The sequence below is a fragment of the Setaria viridis genome, chromosome 9 (assembly GCF_005286985.2).
Source record: "Setaria viridis chromosome 9, Setaria_viridis_v4.0, whole genome shotgun sequence".
Taxonomy (NCBI): domain Eukaryota; kingdom Viridiplantae; phylum Streptophyta; class Magnoliopsida; order Poales; family Poaceae; genus Setaria; species Setaria viridis.
The window spans coordinates 38,228,690-38,239,477 of record NC_048271.2 but is presented as its reverse complement, the minus strand read 5'-3'; positions in this window follow the sequence as shown (position 1 = coordinate 38,239,477).

Genomic DNA, 10,788 nt, shown 5'->3' with positions numbered 1-10,788 from the left:
TACGACATCCCACACAAAGGCCATCAGACATCACTGCATCGTCCTGGGCCAAATCTTGGGCGAGGGGACATGGCCCAATTCGGCCCATGTCACCCCGTTCCTTCCACCGGCGACCCACCGACGACGCTCCAGGCCGTTCCCCAAATCCAACAAAACCCTCGCCGGCCCGTTCCGTCCGGCCGCCGGGGCCGCATCGGCATGGCGACGCCGCCGTTGCTGGTGGACGAGCTCGTCGAGAAGGACGACAGCAGGCTAGTATTCACGAATCACGAGAACGGAGCGGTCCGCGCTCAACCTGTGGTCGATGGAGGATTGGAGGCTCATCCCAACGGAGATGTGAGATGGACTCAAACCAGAGTAATCGAGCTTGAGACTCTTCTTCCTGTTGATGCCCTCTAGTTCCCACTTTTTTGGGAGGACATGTGGTGGAAACCACACGGCAGGTGAAAACGTGGGAACTTCCATCATGGACCGTGGTGTGGTGCATCGTGAAGCAACCATTTTGCATTTTAACGTCCGCACGTCTAAACACTTTTTCCTATTAGACCCTCCTCACCTCCAAATGTATTGCTAGCCCCGTTCAAATTGACAACTCATGACCATAGTAGGTGGCGTACAATATTTGCAACTCAGAGTGTAGATTGATTGCAACTCAAATGATTGGCTGATTGCAACTCGAGTTGCAACCGCGGGGTCATATTATTGAACTGAGTTAGGAATAGTCAAATTTAATGCAACCAGGGAAGTAGGTGGCCTACAGTATTTGCAACTCAGAGTTAGACTGATTGCAACTCGAACTATTAGCTGGTTGCAACTGTAAGGTCGAATTTATTGCACTGAGATAGTACTGTCAGGAAGTAGGTAGCGTACAGTATAACGAGGAGGTTATATGAAAAATGGTTTGAGGGACTGTACCTAGCTACTTGCAGTACATGTCTGATCTGATGATCCATGGTGGGAGTTTCCACGCTTCCACCTACCTGGTGGTTTCCGATATATATCTACCCACTTTATGTGGTCGCCTTGGACGGCGTCATATTCAGCATTGATGTAAAGTCTTGCCAGGGAAAGAAGGTATTATGCAAGGAATATGGTGTCCACGGTGTTGCTGCTTGTATAAGCACGCTCTAGGTAGTGCTTTGCTTATATTTTACAATTTGCCTATGTTCAGAACTCTATCTGAGAAGGTAAAATAGGTATTATGGTCCTTAACTCAAGTTCGTCTCTTAACTTTTAGATTGATCAATTTAGTCCCTCAACTTCCGTTTTGAGTCAAACTCATCCTTATGTTGATGTGGTTCTTTATATTAGCATGAGACTAATGCGAAAAGTCACTTTTGCCCTTGGCTTTTGAGATCAAACATGTATGTGTTCATACTCCCTTAATACATACACACAACAATGTATTTTTTAACTAACACAAAATATAATTTCTAAAAAATGTATCTACTCATACTCTTTAAGTCATGCATGTGCTCATACAACTTTGATATGCAAAATGTATGTAATCAAACAAGTATGTACTCATATTATTTTGGTATATATACAATTCAATATATGTATGCACGCTTTAAAATTGAAATTGACATGTGCTCACATCCTTATGGTATGGTATACATGATCCACGTATGTATTCATACTCTCTCGATAAACATATATATGCTCATATTTATTTTGGATCGTACTATTATTGTACTTCTAACGTGGAAATTGAAGAGGGAAAGGAAGAGCCAAGGGTATAAAAGACTTTTCTCATCAGTTTCATGCTAATATGGAGCTCGATATTAGCACAAAGGACAAGTTTGATCCAAAATCAAAAGTTGAGGGACTAGATTGGTCAATATAAAAGTTAAAGGATGAACTTGACCCTCGGTGCAAAGTTCGAACCAAAATACTTATTTTGCTATCTGAAAACTGTGTCCAACGAAACTATTTTTCTTATGAACCAACCTTTAAATGGTGGGTCTTCACATCCTGCTGCAGTAACAACCAAGGAGTTTGTTGCTTACATATGATCCCTTACACCCCATATATTTGTTTTGTGCTTTTGTTTAGCTCTGTAAATTTCTTGGTTGTGAATTGTGATACCACATATATGCATCGTGTTTGAGTTCATCTTCTCTTAGTGGTTTTCTTTTTTTTCCTCTTGCAATTGTGGCCAATAACTGGTAAAGTTGTGTTAATTAGTTAATCCCTGTCCTTGTTTTTTTTGTGAAATAATTGTTTGGTGGGGACAAATGATTCCTCAATCAGCTGATGTTATTTTCTGAAATCAGTATGTTTTGCTGGGGAGCGGCGTTTCCTGTGCAGGTGAGACCGAGAGCTTGTGCCTCAGGCGCAAGAAAAATTCAGTTGATGGAGCAAGGTCAACTAAATCAAGTAGGGAAGTTTCTTACTTTCTTGTGACCATCGTGGAAGGCTAGTGGCTTGTTAGATCTTAGTTTAAGGGATAGTTAAGTCTCATATGATAATTATGGTGGAGAAAGTGCCAATTCAAATTGAATGGATCCAACATGATTTCAATTTAGCATCGGCTTGTCTGTAAAATACTAAGCCCAGCATTATCCTCCCATTTGTGCACTTTGGAGCCAGCTCGCAATCCCTTCAGTTTCTTTGTCGTCAAAAACCAGAGCTATTTCTTGCCTGTATCTGGTTCGCCTAAATATCTAACCTTGAAGACTTTGGATTTGTCGAGTGAGCATCTAAAGCTCTGAAACAATATGGCAAATGCACATCATCAGCCGCTGGGTTGTCAAACTCTTTTCCATATGTTCAGCAGATTCAGGCTATCTGTTTACAGTAGGCAAATCTTGACACCCAGTATCTTCAACTGACGGAACACTACTAGAGAACTGACTTTAGATACCACCCCCTTTAGTCTCGGTTTAATTTCGGCCTGGGAGAAAAGGGGGTGCGCCATGGTAGGCTGGAATGGGGCGCACCTTTACTCTCGGTTCCTTTTTTACAACTGGGACTACACGCCACCCTTTAATCTTGGTTTAAACGTTTTACTCCCGGTTGGTAATTCCAACCAGGACAAAAGGTTGAAGCTTTTGTCCCGGTTGGGATTACCAACCGGGAGTAACCACCAACCCGGACAAAAGATTAGAGCTCTAATCTTTTGTCCCGGTTGGATTTACCAACCAGGATAAAATCTTATTTACACGTACCCTTTCTTCCTCCACTCCTCCAGCCCGAGCCACTCCACTTCACAAAGATAGAGAAGTGAATCCTCTCCATGGCGCCGAAGCAAGCTTAGGGGAGGTGCTACTGAATTTTTTTTCCTCATTTCCATGGGAATTTCACCCATCCAAAGTGTTATGAATTTTAGCTACTTCATGCTTCGTTCATTTATTGTTGTTAAGCTTTGTTTTATACTTTAGAGAGGGAGAAAAATTAGTTTGTTTGTTGTTAAGCATGTAGAGGATTTGTATTTATACATGTTTTTGAGCTACAATGTGATGGACAGTTTGAATATGAGGGAGAATGGACAGTAAATGTGAGGTAGAATTGAGATTATTTCAATTTTATGTATTAGGAAAAAATTAGAGTAAATATGTTTTTAATACTTATAAATTAGCCATATAAATTGTAGGTGTAATTTGATACTTTAGTACTTTTCAGATAGAGGTATGCAATTAGCCATTTTTAGAATAAGTACGTTATGTGGAAAATATTGAATTTTTTAATAGTTTAGTTATTTGTAAATTAAATATGAGCTAAATATTTTGCGGTACATAGAGATGGCTTCTAATGCTGGATGTAGTGGCGATGGTGGGGGAGATCGTCATTCCTCTCGCGGCAAGAGGAAACCATAATTGGCCCTCATGATAAGCCGAAGAAAAAGAGTGCGTGGGAGAAAGTAATGCTTTGTTATTTGCAAAGATGTCATGAAGATGCTGTTGCGGCGGGTTAGGAACCTCCTTTGGTGGTCGTTATGCTCCACCACCAATCCCGGGTGTTTTAGGTCCACTTATAAGTACTACCATTGCAGGAGGTACAAATAAACCACCTGATGAGGCTGCGTCAGCGAAACCTTCGTCTTCGCTTCCCAAGGATGCTTGAAGTCCTTCTAGATAGTACTTAGTGGATGGTTTGTCGTAGTTTATCATGTTGTTGTTGCTCTCAAGTTTAAATTTGTGTATTTCTACATAAACTTTTAGCAATATTTGAGTTTGTCATAATGTATAATGTTGTTTGCTTCTGAAATTTTAATTTGTGTATTTCTATCTAAAATTTTAGCAATGTAATGGATAGTTTTATTTTAATTTTTGCTTCATGAAATCCAGCGAAACCCGATGAGATCCGATGCTTACAAGTTCCAACCGGCGAGAATAAATTTCCAAATAGAAGCAAAAAGAAATAGTATAGAATTTATGACTAGTTAAAACTTATTGTAAACAAACTTGCTAATTTAATATATTTTTGCATGTTTGAAATATGTAAATTTCTTATTTTTCGCTTCCCGAAATCCAGTGAAAATATAAATCGAATAAATTTCCAAATAGAAGAAAAAGAAATAGTATAGAATTTATGACTAATTAAAACTTATTGTAAACAAACTTGCTAATTTAATATATTTTTGCATGTCTGAAATATGTAAATATCTTATTTTTTGCATCCTAAAATCCAATGAAAACATAAATCGAATAAATTTCCAAAAACCAGATGAAAAACAGGGGTCTCCATTTATCCCGATTATAAAGTAGAACCGGGATAAAAGGGACTTTTCGATTATCGCCTGGAAGTACCCATTTATCCCGATTGATCATAAACCGAGATAAAAGGGAGGCTTTTATCGCGGGTGGTCATAAATTGAGATAAAAGGCCCCCCTTTATCTCGGTTTGTATTAGGAACCGGGGTTAAATGTCCTTTAATCCCGGTTGCAGTTACAAGCCGGAATAAAAAGGGGGGTCTTGTATAAAAAGTTACAGCGTCTTCTACACTCCCCCCGTCCAACACTTAGCGAAATTTTCACTCGTCGTCCTCGTCCCGCCCGTCGTCTGCCTCCACCGTCGCCGCTCCCCATCGGCGTCGTCGCCACCATCATCTTCGCCCGCAATCATCGCTGACCTCCTCCTCTGTCCCCGTCACAACCAGTGGCGCGTCCATCCCCGTCGCCACGACCTCCACGCGTGCCCCTCATCGCGCACCAGCACCACCTCCTCCCCGTCGTCGTAGTCATCCCCGTCGCCGCAACCACCGTCCCCGTCGCCAGCCGGCTGGCCGCCTCCCCCGTCGTCGTCGCGCATCCTCATCGCCGACGCGCCCACCTCCAAGTCCGGCCATCCCCCCGACCCGAATTAATTTTAGAAATTTGGTAGATTACTTCTAATTGTTTGTGGAATATAGTTGTTTATTGCTAATTAATGCTTAGAAATTAATTGAACTTTGGTACACATGTTTACAGATTTTTGTTGAAATGCTTAGAAATTAGTTAAAATTTAGTACAATTTGTATATTACATTTTGTATGTTACATTTTTTGTATTACATTTTATATAGTACATTTTGTATATTACATTTTGTATGTTACATTTTGTATATTACATTTTCCATAGTACATTTTGTATATTATATTTTGTATATTACATTTTGTATATTTAAAAAAAAATTGTTGAAATGAATTTTTTTTCATGGTTGTTCTATATATGATTTCATGTACAAAGTAGTTGAGATCGATGGTAGACGACGATGCCAGAAGGTATCTAATGGAGCGGATTATTGCTGGTGATAGTAGTTCCAACCTTCCCATAGCGTACACCGATGAAGAGGGTAGCCAGGCAGACATGTTTCTCAACCTGTTTGCCGAAGGCAATGAAGAGCCCGAGCTCCAGCAAAACGTTACCGTGGAAGAAGGTTCCGACGAGGTATAGATCATATTTTAACCCTCTGTATATATAATATATGATGTTATTCATTATTACTATGTACTAATTAATTAATGAATCTTGAACTGTTATCCTTCTGGATCGACGAACCTTCGTCCAAAGCACCGAGGTTCTTCCAAGGTGAAGACTGGAACAAAAAAGGCTATCATCATGGAAGTGACAGAAGACGGTAGGCCGGTTGCTCCCCAAAAAGTGGCAACACAGTACGTGAGTTAGATCGGGGCAATCATAAGGGAGAACGTGCCCATTAGCATAAGGGAATGGAAGGGCAAAACAACTAATCCATACGCGCTCCAGGAACCAGAAAAGAATATGCTGTGGGAAAAAGTTAAGAAACATTTCACATTTCCCGACGGATATATTGAAAATGATGTGAAAGTGTGGACACTGAAGAAGATGGCCACACAATTCCAGACATTTAAGAAGATGTTGGATACCACCTACATTAAGAAGGGCCGAACTCCAGATTTTACTGTGTATCCACAGTGTAAGGACCACTGGGAGGTATTTGTACGATACAAGAGCACTGAAGATAGTAAGAACAAGGTCGCCCAGAACACAGGCAATGCTGGGGGGAAGGAGTACCATCATAAGCTAGGGCGAGGTGGTTACGCCAAAGCAATTCTCAAATGAAATCAGATGGAAAAAGACCTGATTGAGCGGGGTATCGTACCAGGAACAATTGATTGGCCCGAACGATCAAAAATTTAGTATTACGCTCATAGAGGTGAGATAAACTCAGATGATGGGATGCTGGTCTTCGATGGCCTGTTATGTGAAGCGGCCACAAAGCTTGACAAGATTATTAAAGATGTTAAAGATGGGACGTTGACGGTGTGCCGAGAGAATGATGAGCACACAATGGCCCTCAGGAATCCCGAACACCCAGGACGTACCCAAGGGTTTGGGCTTGTTCCATGGAAGTTCGCATTCCGAGGCAACTTGGACAAGTATACAAGCTAGAACTGAAGAAAGGAGCAAGAGGATGAGAGGTGGCGGCGCACGATAGAATCCAAACTGCAATATGTAGAAGTAAGAATGCAGGAGGGAGGCCGTAGACGAATGGCCGACACAATTGGCAGCCCTTCTCAACACCTCGGGAGCAGCTGTGCGTCCACAGGGCTCCCTGAGCCACATACGCCAGGATTACTCGTGGAAGAGCAACTATTCCCTATGGATGCCATCATGCAATGCACCACGTGTGAGCTGCATGTACCGATCGGCAACCTCAGCATTAAGGTACGTATATATACATAATATTTATGCACCAGAGCCTCGGGAGTGCTTTGGCAATTTGAAGTTTAAGAACTTCATTTCTTTTATATATCCAGGTGGCGTACGGGAGTGCATTGCCAATCCTGCCAAATCATACATGCCATGGCATGGAGCTTCCACCTGGCTATGCTAGTGTTGGCATAGAGAGAATCCCTGGTAGCCAATTTGAAGGTCTAGAGCTCGACTTCCCAACAGGCGATGGGTCAACAAGACTAGGAGAAGTGGTTCACGGGATCATTCTATGGCGCAAACGCTAAATCATCATCCCCTGCGTGGAGGCACCTCCTCAGAGCTCAAGACCACTCTCCGCAAATCCACAGCAGCGACCATCTCCTCAAACATCCAGACCATCATCTCCACCACAACCTGCTCCACGATCAAGGTCTCCATCTCCACCACATCCTAGTGGTTGTAGCGACGACGACGACAACAACACCCCTCCACGGTCACCTACGTCGGGACTAAGAGCACCATTTAAGAAGTCGCGACTACCGCCTCCCAAGACAAGACAGCGTAAGAAGAAAACAAAGGAGCCTGAGGTGACTCATGAGGAACGCTGGGAGTCAATGACTCATGAGGAACACTGGACCGAAATCCTAGTGCAAGCTAGTGAGTGGTTGAGGGAACAGAGAGAATTAAGAAAAGCAAGGGAGATGGAGCCACCGCCAGTAGATCGAAGCGAATTATATAAATTCATCAAGATGCAAGAACAAACCAAGAAGAGTCAACCACTACTATTGAACTATTAACGAGCATTAGTAAAGGTTGATGAGAAGCAAAAAAGGAAAAAAAGTCGAGCTGCCAGCTGCAACGCCAAGTGAACCGAAATGGACCTTTGAGCTAGGCAAACCTATGGTTAGCCCTGATTCGCTAAAGAAGCTATCAACAAAGATGTACGAATTCCATCAATGGTACATGAAATTGTCTGCCGACCACAGGGAGATGTTGGGCCTTAACATAAAACCGATAGATTTTCACGGCGAAGGTGAGGCAGTCTTGTGGCTACGATTCAAGGATATATATGAAGTGTACCATCATGGTGCCCTAGACGTCTCTCTGATGAGCGCCTGGACTCTGTAAGTGTCCGTTTATATGTACATCTAAATATTGGCTCATATCATTTTTTTGTGCATGCGTTGCCGTACTAATTAACTTCGTCTTCCATTTTATGTAGGATGCTAATTTGGACATGCCGACATGAAGCGTACCTCCATATTAGCTTCATGGATCCATCCATAGTGAACCAAGCCCAAATACAAGATTTTCCAGACAAAACGTTGCTGGTAGTATATAACTCTTTAGACAGACAAAAATTAAAGGATCACATACTACCTCCATACAACTTCAAGTAAGTATGTGTATACCGTATATATTTATTTTCTTTTTCCTTACCTGATTAATGTTAGTTACCTCTAATATATATGAACATTTACATATGCAGCTCCCACAAGATCCTCATTATTATTAACATTGATCGAAGTCACGTCACTGTCTTCGATTCGTTGAGAAGAGATCCGAAGGAGTACCAAGACGTTCAACACACGCTAGACATATAATAATTCTGGACCTCTATCTCTATACAAAATTTTGTTTCCTAAATTTTCACCTAACACTATATCATTCATTATTTTAATCCGCAGAGCATGGAGAGAATTCATCCGGGTAGACAGATCAGGTCAATTCAAAGAAAAACTTACATGGAGAACAGACTTCCCGGCACGTATGAAGTCTGCACATTTTGTACATTCTATAGCATGAATATTTATAACTTAATTGTTTTTCCCCACAACAGTGCTTAAGACAGGAACCTGGGAATGATAATCCATGTGGCTACTATGTCTATGAGCACATGCACAATTTATTGGGACCCAAGACCAGCAAGGCCACGGAGCACGAATTTAAAGTATGTAAAATGAAACTATTAATAGTTATTTATTTTCTACAATTGTTCATGTAAAATTCACATATATGTATCCAAATTACAGATGTGGAATATTCAATTGGGACTCTTGAAGAAGGAAAGAGTAGCGGCAATATGTGAAGGTCTCATTGGATTCCTGGTGGACGAGATGGTAAATCCAAAAGGAGACTTTTATTACGATGGACGAAAATTAGACGCTCCCAGCACCTCGAAGGGAAGATCATCGTAGATATATATATAGTTTTATTGAGTTTGTATATATATGTAATACGTACGCTAAATTGATTTGTATATATATAGTACGCTAAGAATTGTATAGTATTTGTATAAATACTTGTTTGATTCACTTAAATAATTGTTTGATTCGTTTAAATACTAGTTTGATTGATTTCATTATAAAAAAGTTCTCAACTACTAAATGTTAACTAAAGGGGTACGTGAGATATGCATGAAATTATAGGCGCCATGCAGGCGCCTGCATGGTGCTGTACGCACGCACTTTTATCCCGGTTTGTAAAACAAACCGTGACGAAAGAGGAGACCTTTAGTCCCGGTTTGTAACACCAAACGGGACTAAAGGGGTCTATCCACCGCCTGGCATGGCAGCCCCATTAGTCCCGGTTGGTTTTACAAACCGGGACTAAAGGAGGGTTTTATATCCCGGTTGAGAGACCAGTGATAAAAGACCCCCCTTTTATCTCGACGGATTAATCCTGGATGCATTTTCAGGAGATATGCAGTCTACGAACCGGTACTAATACCGAGTTCTCTAGTAGTGGGAGAATAATGAAGTTCAGCAGCACGTGCCGAGAAAATGTATACACTATCATACAAAAATAAGGTACAACAACATCCGCTCGTGTTTTGTGCAACTTATGTCTTATACTCTTTCCAAACTAGTACATAGTCCCTCATTACTGGATAAATGGAAATCTAGTGCTGTTTAACAGCGTCCAGATTGAATCAAACGACACAAATGGTACATCAAAATTCAAAAGCTTGTAATGCAGGGAAGTGCAGAATACTGTGGCCATTGATCATACCACATGGCCCATCACGGCATCGTCTTCGCTATTGAAGTAGTCTTTCCTGTGAAGGAGATTAACATGGGTTATATACTTTGGTCATCAGATTTTTTATTAAAGAGAAATTTGACGACGCGGCACAGAACAATAGCATGCAAGTCCGTGTGGCTCAACGGTGCTTACCGTATTTTGCGTGATATCTGGTAGGTGCACGTAACCACCTCGCCTCCACCATCGACCATGCGATTGCCTCGACCACGCGCCGCCGTCTCATCCAACCGGGGCCTGAGGTCTCCTCCGACCCAGCACCATCGTCTCCTACGGCCTGACACTGAGGTCTCCTCCAATCTGGCGCCACCCTCTCCCCGAACCCTGCCGGCGCCGCCATCGCCTCCCGGATCATCTGTACGCATCCACCCTTGCGGCCGTCCGCCGCGGCGCCGCCCGGCCGCTGCCACCACAGGTTCGGTGGCCCCTAGACACCGGCCAAGTGGGCACTCGCCCTACATCCCATCCCAGCGCGGGAGCGGCCGTCGGAGAGGGAGGTCGGTTCCCTGCGTCGCCGCCGCTCAGCCTCAATTGACCGGTAAGAGTAAAGCTTTTTTCCTCAATCATGCTCCAGTTGTGATTAACGAATATGGTGAATCTGGATAAGGGATATTTTCGTTGCTGTGTC